This window comes from Alligator mississippiensis, chromosome 16, assembly GCF_030867095.1.
Source record: "Alligator mississippiensis isolate rAllMis1 chromosome 16, rAllMis1, whole genome shotgun sequence".
In the NCBI taxonomy this organism is placed as follows: Eukaryota; Metazoa; Chordata; order Crocodylia; family Alligatoridae; genus Alligator; species Alligator mississippiensis.
The window spans coordinates 15,174,931-15,197,411 of NC_081839.1; the positions used below are offsets into that span (position 1 = coordinate 15,174,931).

Genomic DNA, 22,481 nt, shown 5'->3' on the forward strand with positions numbered 1-22,481 from the left:
GCTGCTCTCAGGAGCCTGGCCGTGCAACCCAGGTGGCGGTGGCGAGGTTTGAAGGAGACCCAGATGTGTGATGCTCGGGGAGAGAGGCACGGGAAGCTACATTGGGTAATCATAGCAACACAGGACTGTGTAATAACAAGTTGTGGTTATACCAACTCCGTTATATCCTGGCTCTGGTTCCTACCAGCCAAGACTTCTACAGAGCACCCTGCAAAAACCCATAACTAAAAGGGGGTAACTGGGTCATCATCCCTGGGCCCTGACTGGGGAGAGGGATACAAAAATAGGAGCTTCTAGCCCTGCTGCTGCCAGGGCACAAAACTGCCCAGTTATATCTCTATAGAAACCATGGCTGAACAAGTATATAACCAAATCTAAGCATAGGAGTAGGTCCATTAGGATGAGCAAAAGTTTAACAGTATGCATAGATCTGTGCCAGGGTTGGAAATCGCATAAAAATGTTTATATTATTCATGGTGAAAGGGGCTGCATGCTAAACGAAACTGGAGAACGTATAAACCTGACAGTGAGTGGTCATAGTAATACAGGGCCATGTAACAGCAAGCCATAGATGCATCAACCCCATCACATGATGTCTGTAGTCAGGGATTCCTTACTACAGTCAGGCGTTCCTGGGGAAACTAAGGCTGAACCTTCTGATTTAGCCCCTAGGCAAGAGGCTACTAGTTTGAAGTTTGTCTGTCTTCCACAGGGGCAAGTTTCCCAAATGGGGCAAAGGGGATAGTTGATTCACAGCAGAATAATTGACACAACCCTGGAAGAGTGGGAGGGTGAATCTGGCCCCAAATATTTCAAGACATGGTCAAGAAAAGCTTTCTAAAGTGTCTATACTGGCCTAAAACATGAAAACTACCCTCCCAGCTGTGACATCTTCTCAAGTGTTGATTCTGCTCTCCTGGAGGTAGCAGGAGTACAAACTAGAAATGTGGATGAGGACCAGAGGTTTTTAACACCATCTCATCTCCCCCTTATTAGTATGGAACTACATTGCTGCTGAACTATGAGCCTGCCAGCTCATACTGGAAAGAAGGTGTCAGAGAAGTAAAGGCTTCCTACACGTTTGGGAAAGATTTCTGGCTATCAAGTTCTCCCCAGTCTTAATCCCTTTCATGTGTATTACTGTATTTTCCCTGAATCCAAGATGACCTTGAATTGAAGATGATGCCCCAATCAGTAGGTTCTATACATGGAAAGCTGTGTGACAAGCAAGCTGTGTGGAGAGATTAAACAGTTTGCCCCTTCTTGTGCCTGCCCCCTTGCCACTTCTCCCCCTGCCTGTCCCCCTCTCCTCTCCCTACCAAGCTTTGCCCACCCATCTCCCTCCTCATCAGCCTTTGCTCTCCTCCTGCCTCTGCCTGGCAGTTCCCTCTTCCCCCCCAGCCTTTGTTTCCCACCCCACTCCTTACCCTTGCTTCGAGCTGGCAGAGTCCATGCCTATTCTAGCCTGGGATATTGAGCACAGCCACAGTCTAGCCCTGATAGCAGCTGTATGGGCTGCATGCCAGTACTACATGGCTGGGCTGTAGCCATGTTCAATGCCCCAGGTGGAAGTATGGAAGGAGCCTGCCAATAAGGAGCAAGGGTAAGGGGAGGGGGATGTATGTGGAAGCAGAAATTAAATGCGGGATGGAAATGTGGGGGAAGAGGCTGCAGGGGGCAGATAGCAGGGTACAGAGACAGATGTGGTGAGGCAGGAAGCAGCTGCAGCTGCACCTATAGCCCTGACCCTGAGTAGCAGCAGGAGCTGGTGCTGGAGCTGCAGCAGTCACTTGGCCCCCCACAACCCTCATACTTGGTTCCAAGACAAGGGGCTTTTTTTTTCATGCTAAATGGAGAATAAAAACTCAGAATTGAGGAGATAAAGTATCTAAATAAGTTTGGAGGGACATCTGTAACGCTTACATCACCAGTTCTCGGAGGGGCTGATTCTCACAAATGTAGAGAATTTCCTCCATTTCTCACAGAAACACATTCTTTAACTTCTCAGTGATCTTCAGGGTCACAATTGTTTTCCCTTTTCCTGGCAGGTGATACATAAACAGCTTCCTGGTTTTGCAGGGGTCCATGGTCACTAACTCATATTGTTTAAGAGTCAGAAGGTTGAAAAACTTACAGGAAAGGTGGACACTTAAAAAGGACCTAAAACTCAGCAAGCCAGTCACAAGTGCATCCAGTAATTTTTTGATGACTTCATGGGATATGATAACTATTGCGATACATTATTTGCAACATAACATATCCACTATCACGAGTGTCAAGCACATCAGGGCAGTTGGCACGATTCTCTCAGAGGTGCTGCTGGGGGAGGATGTCTCTTAGCAGGGTTTTTCAAACATGTGAGATTGAACCTCTGCTTTGGTTACTTCTTTTATGGATGGATGTAATGGAACGGCTCAAACAAGAATCTATCCAGCAGCCTTTGGGGCTAGTCTTCGCCTCGTCTTCTTCACGTGTCCCACCTGAGAGAGTTGACGATAGGGATTCAGCAGAGTCTGAGGATTATTCAAATCTGAGCAGGCCATGACAGGAGTTGGAGTCCTGCGCTGCCCTGCTCGTGCAGCATCCTCACCCCTCTGTACTTCTGTGCTAGGATACCACTGTGTCGTGGAAACGCACGCAGCATACTTTTGGGTCAGGTCAGCAGAAGCTTTTATTCAAAAGAAACTACAGCTGTAAGGGGGATTCCAAAGTGACATGGATTTCCCAAGCACTTGGAAGGGGTCCCCACCAAGAGCAAAATCAGGAGGCTTGTATACTTTTTAACAGTCGCTTACAACTCACGTGATCATATAGTGAAATTAGCATGGAAAGCGGCTATAAACATTACTTCATTACTTCTTTGCTGTAATCAGGATGGGAACTTATGGGGGAGGCGAGGTTAGTTCACAAACCTCCTTCTTGCACCTGGAAATCAGAGTTGTACATCCTTTTTGCTATCTTCAAGGCCGCGGTGAGGGAAGCAGTTGCAGAGGAGTTACAAAGAAAAAACACTTTCCCTTATCTGTTCTACTGTACAGAGCCAGCAATTCTCCACAAAGCCGTTATGTCATCTTATAACTCAAATGATCAAAGTTTAAGGCATTTATTTTTTTCTGATTCCAGTCCCCACTTTGAGACTCTTCAGTCTCACTTTAGCCTTAAACTTCCATTCTCATGAGCCCCTCTATTTCCTCATGCAGCCTTTCATGTTTTCTTTCAATCTGCTCACACTTTTGTAACACCATTATTCTAGACTCTGCTGTGGGTTTTCTTGCCTTGCTAAAGCTTCTCCTGCTGGCTTTCACGCAGCAGAGGATCAGTTGCACTAAGACATAAAACATTGTCAGAACTATGAAGACAAACAATATTCCATACAGGATTTTCTTGCCAAGGGCCCCGAAATCTGGGAGCCAGGAGGTTAGCCAAGACCACATTTCTTCTAGACCCCAGTCAGTATTTTTAGAGGCCGCTTAATGTAGAACCCTTAACTGATTTCGAATTTTACGAATGTCGGTTTCTATTCGCATGTCCTGATTGACATAGACACAACAGGTGGAGTTTACTAAGGCACATACTCCTCCTTGGGATACTAATAGGTAATCTAGGGCTATGCGGTGTTGTATAGTTACTTGTGAGATCTGGGAGATCTCTTCTTGCAGAGCCTGAATTGCATCCGCAGTGGTATTTCCCATAGCTTCCACTGTGGCTGAAATGTTCATTATGGCTAGTTCCAACTCTCTTACTCCAAGCCACAGTATGAAGGTTCTCACAAATTGATGGAACCCTGTGTTTCTGGTAGCTAAGGGGTTAACCGCCCTTTTCATGTGATGGTTGAATTTTTTTACTTGTTCCAGATATATTGCAATATGCAGTTCGAAACCAGGGACAACACGTCCAAGAGTGCATGCCCCCACCCAATTCCATGGCAAGATTTTATGAGCCCTGTTTCCGCAGAGCCAGTAAAGGCCTGGGGCAGAAAGGGTACTCAAATCTGGACAGGTGTTGTGCCATATCCGGCACTTTCGATTGATATGCATCGTATAGGACGGACCACGTTCGGCTGCTATCCAGCTGGACCGAGATATATTACAAGAAGTAAAATTGGAGTGAATGTCAAATTCTGATCTGTTTGCAATGAGAGCAACATGAGGTTCCTTAGAAAAGTTGTAGACCATGAATCCTGTACAATTGAGAGAGGGCACTTTACCCAACAGGATTCCACTGGTGCTACTAGGGCTATAATCTAGAGTAGTTAGGCAATGAGGGTAGTGTCCTACAGGTGTGGCTTTATTATAAGCTCCGGTGTTGTTGGATCTGTAACAGAAAGGCGCCTCTAGTCTTGGGGAGATTATCCAGTTAGCAGGGGCGGCCCTCCATTCCTTAGGAGCGGACTGATGGGCAGCTAACGAGTAGTGTGTAACAAAGCCGCTGTTTATTTTTCCCCATTGCTGGAGGGATATTGGTACTCCGATCATTGGGATTCCTTGGTGTAGGTGCGCTGGGCTGTGAGAGCATATCCAGCAGTCACTTTTATTTCCAGCTTGAGCCACCGTAAGGGAGATCTGCAAGTACAAATTTTTCTCCCACCCCCCCTTGGGTGATACTAAGATACACAGGTGTAATGTATAAGGACATCAGTGCCATTTTTAGAGACAGGAGGGAGAAAGAATTTCAACAACAAACATAACCAGCACCAGTAAGAAAAAGAACACTACCAGCCAAACCCAGGATGGCAGCCAAAGTCTTTCTTCGTCCTCAGGACTCAGGTTACCTAAAGGACTGAGAATGTCGGCTCTTGGTCTTGATCGAGGTGCTGATCTTCCGAGCGGGAGCATTTACTTTCTTCGAGGCCGGAGATGATATCTTTGTTCTTTAACTGATGAATCCAGCTGGGCTGAGGTGTTGGGTTCAGGGGGGAGGTTACTAGCACTTGCACCCTGTTGCTCCTCACTTGCCTAAGTGAGGTCCTGAGGGTCTTTGTCCTTGGCCTCAGGGAAAGGTCCCAACCTGGGTTGGAATTCAGCTGCTTCGGGGTCCAATGGAGGTGTGATACCTTCTTGCAGTGCGAGGCGTGAGTCCACGTTTGGTGACCTTGGCAACGAACAGCAGAATTAGTGGTCAGAAGTACCTGGAAAGGTCCCTTCCATCTGGGTTGAAGTGCGTTTTTCCATTGATAGACCTTTACGTAGACCCAATCTCCTGCTTTGAGGTTGTGACAGGGAACATCCGGTGGTTGAGGTAAGGCTTCTTGGACCTGGGCTGCAGCCTGATGTTGAACCAGTTGTTGCTGATGTGGGAGTCACAGGAGAGGAAGGTTCGAACAAAGGTCAAGGATATCCTCTGCTGGCTCCAGTGGTGGGGGTGCCCCGGGCAATGCTGGATACATCGGAGCGGTGGCCGGCGTGTAATTTGGGGGAGCAGCCAATTTCTCCCGAACAGCTTTTAACTGCTGTTTTAATTGTTCTTGAGTCTTTTAGACTTCTAGTTTGAGATTCTGTCCACCTTTTGGACATTTCATCATACCAATAAAAGTACGTGTCCCACTGGTATTGTGGTGTTTTGGATCCACGGGACTCTAAAGCCCCTCTTAAGTGTACTATTTTATCCTGATCAAATGTTCCTTCCTGTGGAAAATGCTTCATGGGATCATCCCTAGTATACCAGTTCCACTTATCCAGGTACTTGCAAGCCTCGGGAGAATAGTGTGTGCACATGAAGTACGCCGGAGTCCCCTTAGGGGGGACGGGAACTTGTTTAGACTGACTTATTCCCATTTTCAGCCACACAGGGAGACATAGGAGAGGTTTATTTAGGATGTCCGGGCCACTCAGTGCCTTGCCCTGCAGTTTTTCACTGCCCAGACAAAAGGCTTCTGACCCAACACCAGCTCATAAAATGGAAATGGGGAGGGAAACACAAGAGAGATACTTTCACTCCTGCTCTCGGCAGAAGCTACTGGGACAAGGGGTTTGGAAAAGACAAAATCACTCAGACGCCCTGTCCACTGGGTCACGAGGTTCCAGCTGGGCCCCTTGCTTTCGACGCTACCTTTGTAGGCAGAATCGGGGCGGCTAGACCCAGCCTTAGTCCCAGACCTGGTCAATGGCTCATTTTTCTAAGTACACACACACACATTCATTCAATAGCCAGATAGAAAAAGACCAAATCACTGGGAAGCCCTGTCCACTGGGTCACGAGGTTCCAGGTGGGTCCCCTTGCTTTCAAAGCTGCCCTGTCAGGCAGAATTGGGGCGGCTGAACCCAACCGTAGTCTCAGACCTGGTCAGTGGCTCATATTTCTAAATACACACACACACGCGCATTCATTCAGTCAGCCAGACCTCCTCCCCCACACCGCCTTAGCTAATTAACTACAAGCCCGATGTGCTGTTGGATGAAGGTGTTTCAAACAGTTTCTCCCTGAATAAAATGTACGTTACCAGACACAAAATTGGATCCTTTACCAGACAGAAAAGTTTAGCCGGCAGTAAGGTTCAGACTGACCTGGGTCTTGTCATTACCCCTGGTGACATGTCGGCATGACAATCTTGTCTTTTCTTCTCTCTTAGGTGTCTGGTGAGAACTGAGACCCCAAGCATTCTGCTTCTGCCTTTTATGTTCAACTTCACAGCTCAACAGGTAATGGAAGTTAAATGGCTCATCCTGGCCAGCCAAGTAAGGCAACGATGCTGCAGAAGCCAGATGGGAGTGAACTGCTTCCCTGCGCATGCTGGCCTTGGGGAAAACCACCAGATCCCTCCTGGCTGGGAGGAGAGCATCTAACAAGTTGGCAGTGTCCCAGTAGAAGCTCCCGGGGGTGCCTCCATCTGCAAGCCCACTTTTCACCCGTTGCAGCCAAGCCCTTGGCCAATGGGCGAGGCTCCACTGTTCGCCGTGACACTGGATGCTTGAATGTCGCGGGGCCACCTGAGTAGCAGTGCCGAGGTGAGTCGGGCAGGGGCCTGTGACAAGGTTACATGAGAGTGAGGGGGCGATCTCAACATAAGGACTACCAAGCCCGTCTGTTGGAGTGCGCGGGCCCAAGGCAAGGACACAAGAGAAGGGGCTGCAGAAAACTACAAGGAGTGAGAAGCCACTTACATGCTCAGACAGGGAGAGGCACCAACGCTGTCATCCCATGGACACATCCCGGCAGATCGGGAAGGGGAGGACGAAGGCAGGGGACGACAGGGGTGAAAGGGGAAGGGAGGAGTGCAGGGCTTCACCTCCTCAGGGTGAAGCAGCACGGGAGCAGCCAGGCAAGCTGGATCCTGCGGGAGAAGGGCAGAGTCAGGGCACGCTCAGTGTGGGGTCACTTCGCTCACCGCAGGGAACAACCACGTGGTAAAGAAGTGTCTCCTCAGCAGGGAGCAGGACGTGGCTCTCACACATGTGTGGCTTTCTGTCCCAGCAGGCCTGGCCTGGGCCAGAAGCTCTGATTCCCGGGATGAACCCCTGGCAACAGGGTCCTCAGGCCCAGAGGTGGGCAATGAGGGGCCAACCCAGGAGATAGCTGGTCCATGCAGGGCACTAGGGCCCTGGCAGAGAGGTGGGACAGGTCATCCTGAGCGGCTTGGAGGCGGGGGGCACCCAATCATCATGTGGGCTGGTGGAGGGGCAGCCCCTCAGGCCTGGGTCTGGGTGGGGTGCAGGGGGGAAACTCACCTCCTTGCTGCCCCCGACCTTCTCCTCCTCCTCCCCTCTGCCACAGTGTCAGCCCTGCAGGTGGGAGGCAGAGACACTGGTCACCTCCCATTCACCCCAAGCCCCCAGGCTCTGGCCACTGCCACCACCCCATGTCCAGGCCTCCCCTCTCTCCATCACTGCCTTTGTACCAGGGACCGGCCCTGGGTGTCCTGCCAGACCCACCTCCCTTCCTCCCGCTGTGCTGCCTGCACCTAGGTCTGGTTCCTGGCTGCCGTCTGGACATACACAACAGGGACGGCTCCCAGCACAGAGAGCCCAGGCCTGCAGCGCCCCGTCCCAGCCCTGCCCCACCTAGACACTCAGGGTGCTGGAGGGACTTGCAGGCAAGGCACTTACTGAAGACACACTAGTCATACCCCTTCATTCACCTCTTCCCCTTCTGGGCACCTGGCCCTCACCCTGTCCTTCTCCCAACCTGAGAGACCCTTCCCAGGACCAGGAACGGGCTCCTCTGTGGGGCTGTCCTCCAGAGCCTGGCCCTATTCCCTGTGTGCCTGGAGGACCAGCACCAGGGCGCTATTCTCCTGTTGCAGCTCCTCCACTTGAGTCTGCACCACAATCACCCCACAATCACCCCAGCCCGTCAGACCATGCCCACGGCTGCACCGAGCATATCGGGCACCCAACAGCGGCACCTCCCGAGGCACCTGGCAGCCCCACCTGTCCCCACACGCAAGGTGCCAGGACACTGTTTCCTGCTTTCATGTCCTCTGGGATATACCCAACTGGCCAAGCTCGGCCTCAGCCTGCTCCCTCCCCTACCCCACACTGCTGCTGGCCTTGCCCCACCCCCCAGCTCACCAGGAGCTGCTCTTCCCTTTGCCGAGCACTGTGGGGACAAAGCACATTTGTGGTCTCAGGGAGACTGACGGCGCCATCCCACAAAACAGCCCTTTCCCAAGGAGAGACTCGCACAGAAGCAGGGACAGGCCATGGGCTTCAGCCCCGAGCCCTGCGCTGCACCCCAGGAACAGCCCGGTGCCCCCCAGCCCCACACCTACCGGGACAGGAGGACTGCTGCGTCCTGCTCCTGTTGAGCGAGGCGGGTTCTTAGTGCCTTCAGCTCCACCTGCAGGAAACGAAAGCGTGTGGGTTAGAGAGGCCTCACGCCACTGCCCGTCTGTCTGCACACGGAACCACCTCTTGTCCCTTCTGTCCCTCTGGCCCTGCCTTTGCTCTCCATCCCGCAGCCCAGCCCCAGGCTTGTCCCTCTGGTCCACAGCTCCGTGCAGCCATCAGCCAGTGCACTTGTTCTCCTCACAGCCCACAGCCCTGCTGGGACCCGTTCACCTGCTGCTGGTGGTACTGGCCACGGGGTTTGTCCTCCTGGAGCAAGAAAAAGTGTCTGGGGCGATTGCCTCCCTTGGGCAGCAAGGTCCCATCTCCCCGTGATGCTGGGTTGGTGGCCCCCCGTGCCCCGGGGCTGGGCAGGGCTCCTAGAGCTGGGCCCGGGGATCCCAGGGATTGGTTGTTACCCCCTGTCCCAGGTGAGTCCCCACCTCCCAGCCCCAGGTCCCCCCAGACACTCGTATCCGGGAAGGACTGTCCCTGCGATTGGGGGATGAGTCCACAACCCTACCTTAGTCTTGGAGGTCCCCTGGACTTGGTGGGAGACAGAGACTGTCCCCCAGGGTCCCATGTGCTGCATGGGGCTGGGAGGGGCACGGGGCACCTGAGGTGAGACCCCCACCCTCACAGCTGCCCGTCCCATTCCCTGGGCAGGGGAAAGACTCACGGCAGCAGGGGTGTGCGGACACATCTGGCCCCTCACCTTGCTTTCCACCTGCATGGCTGCCGGCTCTGTGGGGAGACAAGGGGCCACCCGTCAGCTGGGCCCACGCTGCTGCAGCGCGCAGGGCGACCAGCCCCTCCGGGGCACAACACGTGGGGGCACCTGCCAGGAGTCCTGTGTGCCACATGGGCAGGGCCTTCCTCCACAGGGTTTGGGTGGGAGTCCGTCCAGGGAGCAGGACCTTGTCCCCTCCCCATGCAACCACGCAAGTCCCTCCACCGCTCACGCTAGTCCCAAACTCACTGGGTGCAGGGTCCCTCCTCTCGTGCCCTTGTCCAACGGAGGGGACAGATGGGGACCCCTTAATGGGGGGCAGTTTTCTTTTCGCCCATCTGTCTGCGCCCAGGCTGGCATCTAGTGCTGAGAGGACATGAGGGCTGAGCGTCAGGCTGGGTGGCACTGAGCACCACATTTAGGATGGGGATCCCAGAGCCCATATGGGCGCCACCTTGCAAGGGAGCAGAGGGCAGCAGGGCCATTGCCAGGAGGAAGGCTCCCAGGGCTGGGGCATGGGCTGGGGCATGAGCGTGAGGAGCCCATGGGGGCCAGTCCTGTTCCCCTTCCCCAGGGAACTTGCTGGTGAAGAGCAAGGGGTGACAGCTGGGGGGGAGGGGGTGGCACAGGGCGGGGGCTGTCCAGATTGCACCTTGGACAGCGTGGGCTTAGCCTGCTAGACAAACCATGCCGGGAGGGTAAGCCACACAGCCCTGTGGACTCTCGTGCTGCCCAGCCCTTCTTGCTCCCATGGCAGGGCATGTGCCCAGGTCTCACCCAGGTTGCTGGAGTGCAGGCACACGGGGGGCAGCTTCTCCCACCGGAGCATCTGCAAAGAAACAAAGCCCTGAGCTGAAGGAGGGAAAGAGGAGCCGGACTGCCGAGAGCAGGGACGAGGCACGGGGCCGAGTGCTGGGCCCTTGCCCAACCTCAGCCCCCGCTCACAGTTTATCACATCTCCCAAAAGTCCCTGTGACGGACCCGTGCCGCGCCCCCATGGCTGAATAAGAAAGTGCACTCACGTCTGCAACTGGTGCTCACCTCTGACGCCCGGATAGGAGGATGGACTAAACCTAACTACCTAACTAATGCCTAAGGAACTACTAATCTAACTAAGAAACAAACAAACAACTAACTAATGAACTAATGAAATAATTAACTAACTATTGAACTATCTAACGAACTATCAAACAACCTATCAACTAACAAACTACCTACCTAACGAACTAAGAAACTAACTAGCTAACAAACTAACAATCTAACTGGCTAACGAACTGAGAAACTACCTAAAGAACTAACAAACTACCTAACATACTGCTAAACTAAGGAACTAACTAACCAACAGAGATAAGGCACGAGGACGAGGATGAGGAAGGGCAAGTGGCGCGGGCAAAGGGCAGGAGAGCACTGGGAGGAGCCGGTACCTGAGAGTGAGGCTGGGCATTGTGATGTCACTGGGCACAACAGCTCTTTTGCCATGGCAACCAAGGGTCTCCCTCCCACCCAGGCAAGGTGCTGAATGCGGGGGCTGTGGGCGCCTTTGGCTTGGCCTGGCCTGGGGGTGCTCCCACCCCAGATGACCTGAGCCCCTGAACTCTTTGGGCGCATTGTCTGTCCTTGTCCGTGTGACCCAAGCAGTGACCGCCCTGGCTGGAGGGTCACAGCAGTGAGCGCCCTGGTGCAGGGGGTCCTGGTTAAACAGTAGCCCGCTCTGATCACTGCCCGGTGGGGTGGGGCTGGGAACACAGAGCCCAGCTCAGCCTCAGACCCATCTGCAAATCCAGAGTTACAATGGCCTCCGAACCCTCCACCCCTGCTTCTGTCAGAGAGAAATAGCTCCCATTCCTCTTGCCCCTGCTCAGATACAGCTCAGCTCCCCAGCACGGTGCGGTCACTAGGAGTGGACTTTCCTGATGGTCCTCTTGCCCCACACTCACCCCCGCCACCAGCAAGGGGACGGGGCGAACTCGTGCAGCTCAGGGGGACACTCCCTGGGCTCTGTTACTCCACATGAGGAAGGGGGAGCAGGGACGGGCATGCTCATAGTTGTGGCACAACCGAATCGCCAACAGGACACTTGTGGGCTCCTCACATGAGCCCAAGTGCCAGGGATGGGCCCAGCGATAGTGCTTGCTCTATGGCATGGGTCCCAGGGATGAGGCACTCACTCAGACCTCCATGCCTTTGGGGTCTGTCCACGAGTCACCATTTGGCTGAGACCGGGGGGTGGCAAACAGCTTGATCTTTATTAGGAACAGGATTCAGCAACTCACAAGCTCACAGCTTGCAGGGAGAACTACAACTACCCACCAGCACAAACCGCAACTGCAGGGCATCACGGGGAGAGACTGGGACATCCCACTGCTGGCCCCTTCAAGGGACCTCCCATATACCACATCCCCGTCCTTTACTCGGGCAGCTCCCTCTTAGCTACTTGGATGTTCATCAGGCGCTACTTTAACTGGTGTGGAAGAAATCAAACTTCGCGTTGTGGTTGTATTAGACTTGGCAGAGCCATCTAGGTTTATTTAAAACTATACAAGTGATCGCAGGGAGAGTTCTCAAAGGAACTCTGACCTCTACAAATTTACAAGTGTATTTATACTTTAGACAGCGAGAAAAGATGCAGGGTTCAGACAAAGCAACCTGGGGAGAAACAGAAAGATGTTGATCATTCGTTTGTCACACGTAAGCAGTTTACTTATTTAGAAAAAGACACTATGTTTTGGGAACAGTTCTCAGCTTCTGGTTCGGCGGAAAGGAGGAGGTTAACATCTGCACACAGACAAAACAAGGCATGAAGGTTTCTCCTTATCTTAGAACATGTTAAAACACATAGCATCAGCACCTTTTTTCTTCTCTTTCTCTCTCTTCTTAGTCAAGTAAGAGGCCTGGTTAAACTTATTTCCACACTGGGAAGGTTTCAGGATCCTGGAGCCAGAGGTTGCTAGTACTTGGCTCACCAGTGGGCTCTAGCCTTTACCTCTATCCCATTATGGTCCTTGTTCTTCACAGGCAATCTCACCACACGTCCACTCTTAGTTGGTGTGGTGGCATCAGGTTCCTCTGGGCGACAGGTGGATCTACATCTGCTGGGTGAGTGTTTGCTTCTGCTCCAGGATCTCACTTCAAAGCAACTGGCAAGCCAGGGATCATGACTGTGCTATACCAGGCATTCTGGCTATGAAAGGTCTGTGAAAGCTGCCTTGCAGCCATTGGGACCATATATAGGGTACTGGCTCCTTTTGCAGATTTTGGACCCTCTCCGTTTCATTTGCACATTTTAGCAAAGTGGTTCGCTCCCGAGCAATTGTAACAAGTTTCTCCAAAAGCTGGGCAGGACCCAGGCTTGTGTGTGCTTCCACACCTTCTGCAGACTCCGCCTTTGTTAGCTTCATTGCTCAGCTGTGGAGCAAGCTTCGCTGATGGCTTGCTTTGCTTTGCAAAGTGCTCTGGCAGCTTGGCTTTTGCTCCCCTGTATGCAGGCTTGCTTCTGCAGACATAACTCGGGCCTGAGCACTTGTGAGAGCCTTTGCTCTGCAGATATCCACAGGCTGTGCTAGGGTGAGGGAGGGATTTTCCTAAAGCCTTTCTTTCAGGTTGCAGGCAGTTATGCTGAAGACAATTTTGTCCTGCAGCACAACATCCTCAGCAAGTGCAAATTCACAATGCTGTGCTCTGCTTCTGAGCTCCCTTACAAAATCAGCCAGAACTGCTACCTTTCAAAGACAGGGTTTTTCCTGGGTTTGCAGTACTTTTTGAATTCTGCAAGCACGTCAGGAAGGGTTTTGTTATTAGGGTCTGCAAACACCCCTTGCATGTTGGTGTCAACTTCTAGGGCTTTATCCCCAGTGCAGTGAAGCATGACTGCAATTTTATAATCCTCTGCCTCTTCCGCAGCCTCTGTGACTGCAAGGTGTAATCAAAGCCTCTGTTCCCACCTCCTCCAATCTCTCCAAGATTTCCAGTGAAGGAGGATGCTGGTGGAAGTTTGAAATGCTCCATTTTTTTCTTTGAATGAACGCTGCAACCCCCTTAATCAGGATGCCTGTGACTAGACCAAGAGACGGGTCACTTGTGACACCGTACAGTGTTTGCTGTAAGCCACCGGGTCCCAGGGACGGGGGACTCGCTCAGACCTCCGCGCCTTTGGGGCCCTGTCCTCCAGTCACCATTCAGCAGAGACCGGTGTGGTGGGAGAAACCTCCCTAAGGTTTGTTGTTTAGCTGTAATTTGATTGACAGACAACGCGGGTAAAGAAAGACAGCTGTTTATTTGCTCAAGCAAAGACCATAAAGCCAGCAAAAGGCAAAATGGCCCCCCCTCAAGGGTGAGGCGATCTTTTATACTTCTTACAACAAAGCAAGACTATATGGTTAACAAAAAGCAATACTTGGGCGGTGCTCTACAAATCTTTGTAACAGCATATTTCTATTAAGCTGAACTAGCACTTTTAAAAGCTAAAAGTTAAGTAACAGTAACATTATAATATGTTAGCAAAACCTTACACAGTAGAAGATACTTCTCAAGGACGCAACCAGTAAACTCAAAACAATGGTTTCTTTGTCTTATCTTACTTCTTGCTGTAGCTGATTTATTTTTTAGCACACAGACACAGATTCACTTTTTAACTCAGAAAATGCTTGGTGCAGTTAAAATAATTACTTGACACAAGCAAAGGCCTAGCTATCATTCTGCCTTGTGGTCAGCTGCATTGCTAGGCCACAGGTTATGCCTTGTATTCAGCTGTAAAGCTAATACTTCTTAATAATCCAAATTATTGTAAACCTAACAGTATGCTATCAGAAAACTATTCTATTTCAGGGTAATAACAAACCTGCGCACTACAATCCCCACTTTGTTCCAATTTTCCAGAGGAAATTTTGGAACACATTTTTAGGTATTCAACTTCTTGTGGGGTTAGGTTTTGATGATTGATGCTGGATATTTGTACAAACTGACCATACATTTTTACTTGCCTTTGCATAAACTGTTGTTCAAGAGAGCATAGACACTGAAAACAGCACAACAGGCAGATTATAGTTATAACAATTCCAATTAAGCTTAATACAGAAGGTCTAAGCCATCCTGTAAGGGAAGGCAACCAATTTGTGAGCCAACTAAGAGATGTATCTTTGGGGATTTTTGCTATATCTTCGGCTTTTTGGATATGGACAGCTGCATCATTGAGGTGGGTTTGTACTATTGTAAAAGAACTGTTAACCCAAACGCAACATTCTGGTCCGATAACTGTGCAAGCTCCCTCTTGAGCTGTGAGGAGAAAATCAAGGGCTATGCGGTTTTGAATTACCATTTGTTGGAGTTCTTCTTGGGTGTCAGCCAAGGCAGCAACGGCCTTCAAGGGTTCCTTGTGACCTTCACTGAATTCATGAGCCATGATTTCTATCACAGCTTGCAGGCGTAGTGTAAATCTTCCAAGACAAGCAGTGCCTACTCCTGGGAGTATACCTGCTAAAGAATATCCGACTAACACTCCTTCGGTAAGCGGAGTTTTTTTATATTTATCTACTATATCACGGCTTTCTTGCAAATCCCTCTTGTTTCACCACCTGCCCTGTGGAAGGTGCGTGGCGAAGGACGTAGAGGGTTTTAGCATTGCCGGACAGCAGATACCTTTTCCTTTGGCAGGGATTTTATGGTAGGCATGGGAGCCACAGACCCAGTATTGTCCTTTTAAAGCAGTGAGGTTTGAATACTTAGGAGGTATTCGGCCCCCGTTTCCTAATCCTAGCACCCCGCGTTCACCCTTTGATTTAAAGGAAGGATTTGCAGTTCCATTGAAGAAGCATTGTCCCCGGGAGGTGTCAGTGTACAAACAATACCACAAGGTATTATTTAAAGAGGAGATGGGGGTGCAGATAGGATTAGTGCCCTTGGTTAAATTTTTGCTGCTGTAGAAATCATTGTAAGAGCTGCAATAGGTAGGAGTTGCTGTGTTATTATTACGCCAGTCTCCTCCACTTGAACTAGTATAATAGTGGTGACATATGCTTGTGCCTAAATTAATGCAGTTTGATACTGAGCAGTTTACATAGAAACACCAATCTCCAACAACAGGCTTTACTAAAAGGAACTCCTGCTGACTTTGGTCCCAAGCTTGGTTATTAGAAGGATTTAAAAGTGACTCGATGGGGCCCAAGGAGTCATAGGAATTTCTCCTTGAGTGTGGAGAGGAAAATGACTGCACACCCAACAATCACTTTGGATTTCTGCTTTAGCAGCTCTCTCAACGTATTGGAGGTACATATTATTATCAGAGATGTGGGCAACATTAGGTTTAAGAGTAGTCTTAGCCTGAGGAGACTCTGCAAATTGTCTGAAAACTGGGTGGCTGAGCTTTACACAATATTCTGTTCCATAAGTAAATACCCAAACTTCTGCTGAACTACAGCAATGTGAGGGAGGATACCAACGGGCAATGTTGACCTTCCCATCTATATCAGAGAGTTCGATTGAATCGCTTATCCAGACAGGAAAACCTCAGGCACCAGGATTAGCACATCTGCAGCAACTGGCAGCTATAGCCGACCCCTGTGAGAGACTTATTTCTCCAGCAAAGAGAAAGATTAGAAATAACATAGTTATAAAAACCATATTATAACAAAAATCAGCACAAACAGTATGCACAACCCTGCAGCTCCAATAACTGATCTTCTGGGACATGTTACAGTCTCAAAGTGCTCGGTTTCAGCTGATTCAAAAGTGTCTAGAGGATGCAGTACTTGGAGTTCGGTGCTCTCTGGGCTGGGCAGGACCCCAAAAGGGTGACAGTTCATTAGTGGACCTTGGTTAGTTTGAGTTTTATATTATCTAACGGGCTGCAGGTCCAGGAGGTGTTTGTTTTTATTTTTTCGTCTGCTTCTGGCTCACCCTTGTCGCGGTCAGGTGGGCGCGCGGTGCTCCCACAAAGTCCGCAGTCGTCTTCTTCTGGCTTCCCCTTTTCCAGGTCAGGGAAGCTCACGTTGGAGCCGATCCTGAGCTCTGGTGAAACTTCTGTCTTCTTTGTATGAGTATAATGAATCCAGTTGTCCTTCTCTGCTACTTTTATGGTGGTGTGGGAGGTGAGGAGGACTTGATACGGTCCTTGCCACTTAGGTTCAAGGGGAGACCGTTTTCAAGTTTTTACATACACCCAGTCTCCAGGCTGGATGCGATGTGCTGGGACATCGGCAGGGAGGGGTTGGCTTAAAGCAGCATACCTATGGAGAGATTTTAACTGAGACTGTAGAGATAAAATATAAGAGGTGAGTCCTTCATCGCCTAAAAGAGAAGAAGTGTGAGCCGGTAGTAAGGGGAAATGTTGGGGAACAGGGTGTCCAAACAGCAGCTCGTAAGGGCTGAGCTTTAGTTTTCTCCTGGGGGTCGTTCTGATGGACATAAGGGCCAGTGGGAGAATCTTAGTCCATTTTAACCTGCTCTCAGCACATAGCTTTCCAATTTTTTGTTTCAGGGTCTGATTCATTTTCTCTACTTGTCCTGAGCTTTCTGGGTGCCAAGGGGTATGGAATTTCCATTCTATTCCTAGGCAGCTGGCCAGTGTTTTGTTTATGTCAGCAGTAAAATGCGATCCTTGATCGCTTTCAATGATACGTGGAGGACCAAACCTGGGTATAATTTCATTAAGGAGTATTTTTACTACTTGTTGTGCTGTAGCTCTTCTGGTGGGGAAAGCTTCTACCCACCCCGTGAGTTGGTCAACAATTACTAGGAGGTTTTTGTACCCATTGTCTTTAGGCATATCAGCAAAATCTATTTGTAGTCTTTCAAAGGGAGTATAAGCCCAGGGGCGGGCCCCAGGGGGTCCTGATTTTTCTCCCTTGATATTAAACCTTTTGCATATACTGCAGTGTTCTAAAAGCCTTTTTGCTTCCTGGTAGACTCTGGGTGCGTAGAACAGCCTGTTAGTGATAGTGGCAAGTTTTTCACAACCTAAATGCTCGCTTTGATGGAGTTGTTGCAGATAGGGTCTAAGGGCTGCTTTAGGTAGCACTATCCTTTCATCTGGCAATCACCATATTCCGTCTTTTTCACAGGTGGCTCCTGCCGCTTTCCATCTCTGTTGTTCTAAAGGTGGTGCAGACTCGTACATTTTTGGCTCTAGCAATATTCCCAAATATGCCTTTGACTGAGGAATTTGAGCTTGGAATGCTAGGGCGGATAGTGGCTGTAAGGCTGCTGTTTGAGCTGCAGCATCGGCCAGGGCATTGCCTTTTGAGACTTGATCTCCCTTTTTGGTATGGGCTGGGCAATGCATTACAGCTATGGCTTTTGGCAACATTATAGCTTGTAGGAGATCATTGACTTGTTTAGCATTTGATATTTTAGTTGCAGAAGCTGTCATAAATCCCCTCTGTTTCCACAATTGTCCAGTGGCATGACAGATTCCAAAGGCATACTTAGAATCAGTCAAAATATTTACAGAGTGGCCCGATGCTAATTGACAAGCTCGTGTAAGGGCAGTAAGTTCAGCTGCCTGCGAGCTCAACTGCCCAGGCAGTGGTTCAGCTTCAAGTACTTCAAATGGAATTACTACTGCATAACCCGTTTTTCTAACTCCATTTACTAATTTTGAAGAGCCATCTACAAAAAAAATCAAGTCAGGGTTGTCTAAGGGTAAGTCACTGAGATCTACCCTGGGTTTGTCTGAAAATGCTGCAACTTGAAGGCAATCGTGGGAGTCTGGTTCCCCGTCGCTGGGTAGAGGTAATAGAGTAGCCGGATTCAGGGTATTGCATCTCTCTATGACCAGGTTTGTAGCCATTAAAAGTGTGGTTTCATACTTGTTCATTCTCTGATGAGAAAAATGTTGAGTATTTTTCTGGAGGAGAAGGAGGGCTACTGCATGTGGAGCCTTTAGGATAAGGGGATATCCGAGGACTAATTCCTGGGCTTTCTCGACTATGGTTGCAGCTGCTGCCACTGTGCGAAGGCAGCCTACTCCCCCCTTTGCCACTGGATTTAATTGTGCAGAGAAGTAAGCTACCGGGCGTTGGGTGTTGCCTAAGGGTTGAGTAAGTACCCCAGAGGCTACTCCTAGTTGCTCATGGACAAAGAGCGTGAAAGGTTTTTGATAATCTGGTAGCCCTAGGGCAGGGGCAGAAGTTAAAGCAGATTTTATATTACTGAAGCTGCGGGCGGCTTCATGATCCCAAAAGACTGGCTCTTCTGCCTCTTTTGTGGTAAGCTGTATAAGTGGTTTGGTGAACTCTCCGAAGGCTGGAATCCAGGAGCGACAGAACCCCACCATTCCCAGCAGACCCCGAACTTGACGCTTTGTTATAGGCTTGGGAATATTTAGGATAGTTTGGATTCTGTCATCACTCAGGCGTCTTTGGCCAGGCTCCAAAATGTGGCCCAAGTATTTAACTGTGGATTTACAAAACTGAAGCTTACTTGGTGACACCTTGTGGCCTTTGGCGGCTAGTGCAGTGAGTAAAATGATGGTGTCTTGAATACATGCTTCTGATGAGGCAGAGCATAAGAGTAAATCATCCACGTATATTAGAAGGGATGAGGAGTTAGGAAAAGTAACATCTTGCAAATCTTTGTGAAGAATTTGAGAAAAAATGCTGGGAGATTCTACATATCCTTGGGGTAACCTTGTCCAGGTTAGTTGAGAAGAACCCCAGGTGAAGGCAAAAAGATATTGGGATTCAGGGTGGATGGGGATGCTGAAGAAAGCAGAACAGAGGTTTATTACGGTATAAAAAGCAGTGTCAGGGGGTATTGCAGTTAAAATAGTATTGGGGTTAGGAACGACCGGGTGTCGAGGAATGACATACTTATTAATTTGTCTGAGATTTTGAACCAGACGATACATAGGTTTCCCGTCTGGACCAGGCTTGGGTTTCTTTACTGGAAGTATAGGTGTGTTACAGGGGGACTGACAGGGAATTAAAATTCCTTGTTTAGAAAAATCTTTAATTAAAGGCTTGAGTTCCTCAATAGCTTCTGCTTTCAAAGGATACTGGGGTACTTTAGGTGGCTCAAGATTGGTACGAATTAGAATTTTGACAGGATCTGCAGATTTTAGGAGTTCCACCGAGCTGGAGGTGAGGCCCCAAAGCTCTGGGGGTACCCTTTCTTTTAGAACAAGGGGAAGAGACTGCAAGCTCGAGTTTTCTGTAACTGCAAGCACTGTGGCTATTATTGGGACCAGGGAAGACGGAAATGTTAGAATAATTCCGTTGGGTGAGCACTGTATGGTGGCTTGTAGTTTGCAAAGAAGATCCCGTTCAAGAAGGTTAACAGGGCCAGTTGCTAGAAGAAAAGAGTGTTCTGCTGAGAGGGGGCCAATTTTTACATTTGTGGGTTGAGAAAATGAGCAACGGAAGGGTTTTCCCTCAATTCCCATAACAGTGACTTGTTTTTCACTTGGTGAAAGATGTTCTTTGGAAATACTGGAAAAAGTTGCCCCTGTGTCTAGCAGGCACTCGTAGACGTGTTCTCCTATCTTTAAGGGTATTAGGGGATCTTGAGCACTGCAGTTTAGGTTGACTTCTTTAGGTTGGACAGAGAATAGTTGCAGAAAGTGGCATGTAGAATCTCCCTCATCACGTCAGTCGTTACATTGGTTTTGAGCAAGATCTGGGGTAACAGTAGTGAACTGAGGGTTCTTGAATTTTTGATTTTCAGGGTTATCACTTGGGGATCTTTTTGGTTTTAACTTGCACTCTCTTTTCCAGTGTTCTTCCTGTTTTCAGTAATGACATACGTTGGGCCCATACAGTTGGTAGGTACGGCCCGGTGACCTAGGCACAAAGGGCCTCGGGCCACGGGGCAGATTGGTTCTATAGGCATTTGTGGGCTGTATTACTGCTGCCAACATGCGAATGTTGGACTGGTCTTCCTTTTGTTTTTCTTTCTTTTTTTTTTCTTCCCTTCCATTAAAAGTTTTAGTAGCAATGGCTAAGATTTTTGCCATGGATTTGCCCTCAACACCCTCAGTGTTATGTTGAAGCTTTTTTCTAATATTTTCGCTAGCCTGACTTATGAACACAAGTTTTAACACAGGCAAAGTGGCAGGTATCTCGGGGTCCATGTTTCCATACTGACGTATAGCTTTACAGAGTTTTTCAAAATAGTTTGAAGGGTGTTCTTCCGGACCCTGAACAGTAGCTGTCACTTTGGACCAGTTTGTAGTTTTATCTCCTGCTTTCTTTAATCCTTCTAAAATGCTGTCTTTCAGCATTTGTATTGAATTTTGCCCCCTTTCCTGATTGTAATTCCAATTCGGATTTTGCCTGGGCACGCCATTAGGCATGGGGTGGTTTTCATGGGGCTGATTGGCTAGAAATTGGTCAGCATGGCGTAGTACTTGAGTTTTCTCGCCCATAGTTAAGAGGCTTTCGAGAAGCTGCATGACATCTGACCAGGAGGGGTTATGAGTCATGAAAATGGTTTTGAAGCGCCTTAGAACTACTTCGGGATCATCTCTGAGCCTGGGGGTGTTTTCTTGCCAGTTTAAGAGGTCTGTGGTGGAGAACAGAGCATGTGTCCAGTGATTGATAACTTCTCCACCCTCGCCAGGCACAGGGTATTCTCTTAGAGGTAACTGAAGTGCAGGCTTAGACAATTTTTGATGAGTGCGATTTGAAATCGGAGTGGACCTGGAATCTGGAGAGGGATCTCTGGATCCCTCTCCAGATCCGGGACTCGGGGATTCCGAGAGAGACAATTGAGGTGATGCCTCCCGAAGACTTCCCAGTTCCTCGGCCGGCCCAGGGGCAATGTTTTGGGTTTCAAACATTTGGGGTGGTATCAATGGTAGGTTAGGGGGCCTAGGCATGGGTCTGTAATCATCTTCTGAATATGACGGTGGTGCAGCAGGTTTTGGATATAGAAGGGGAGCTAACAGATTTGGAAAAGGTGCAGGGGTCTGGGAAGCTAAAGGTTTTAATTGCTTGCTAGCAACGTTGTCCCATAAATACCAATAACTAATTTGGCCAGGGCAGAGGTCCTCCAAGATCTTTTGTAAGGCAGCCAGGCGATTTAGGTCAAATGATCCATTTTCTGGCCATTGTCTTCCCAAATCTAACTGGGACGTATAAGACGTCCAATTAGTTAAACAGAGTTCTACCATACGAGACTTGGACAGTTCCGCCCGTCCCTCCAAATGTTTCCAATTCTTAATCATAAAATCAAGGGGTAAATCAGGAATAACTTTCCCTAAACCGGAACCCATGATTATATCCAAGAACAAGCAGTTTTATTTCCCTAAGTCCTACCTGCCTAGAAGCTGTTTCATCCACGTACAACAACCGGTGTTCTCGGACCCCACTGGCTTTCTCCGTGACGAGGGGCATCTTGAGTCCGAGACCCTAGTCATTGGCCGTTATAACAGCATTTCTACCTTATATCCGTGTCTTTCACCTTTCGGCGAGGCTGCTGGCTCTATCAGCGTTTAAATCAGCAGACAGATACCCTCAAAGACTGCTTCCAGAGACCTCTAGAGGTAAAACTAGAAAACCAGAAACCAGATAGAAACCAAAAACATACCTGACCTGAGATACTCGCCGGTACCGTTCCTTTACCCGACTTGAGGATCCCGCCTTATTGGTCCTGAGGGGACCGTCCACCTCCCGAGACTAACCCAATAGGTGAACTCACCTGGTGCGCGCTGGGGTGTCGGGGGATGGAGGTCTCCAAAGGCATCAAGCTAGACGGGTCCCATCTGGGTCGCCAAATTGTGGTGGGAGAAACCTCCCTAAGGTTCATTGTTTAGCTGTAATTTGATTGACAGACAACGCGGGTAAAGAAAGACAGCTGTTTATTTGCTCGAGCAAAGACCATAAAGCCAGCAAAAGGCAAAATGGCCCCCCCTCAAGGGTGAGGTGATCTTTTATACTTCTTACAACAAAGCAAGACTATATGGGTAACAAAAAGCAATACTTGAGGCGGTGCTCTACAAATCTTTGTAACAGCATATTTCTATTAAGCTGAACTAGCACTTTTAAAAGCTAAAAGTT

At 49.4% G+C, this 22,481-nt stretch overlaps 1 long non-coding RNA gene across 1 annotated transcript; it reads right to left on the reverse strand.

Annotated features, from left to right (window-relative positions):
* Window positions 1-13,746: 13,746 nt before the first annotated feature.
* Window positions 13,747-22,211, reverse strand: LOC132246489 (uncharacterized). Its single transcript, XR_009457808.1, has 2 exons — window positions 22,123-22,211; window positions 13,747-16,712 (listed from the first exon to the last, which is right to left on the reverse strand). It is a non-coding gene; the product is annotated as an uncharacterized LOC132246489 (long non-coding RNA).
* Between the last annotated feature and the right edge of the window lie 270 nt (window positions 22,212-22,481).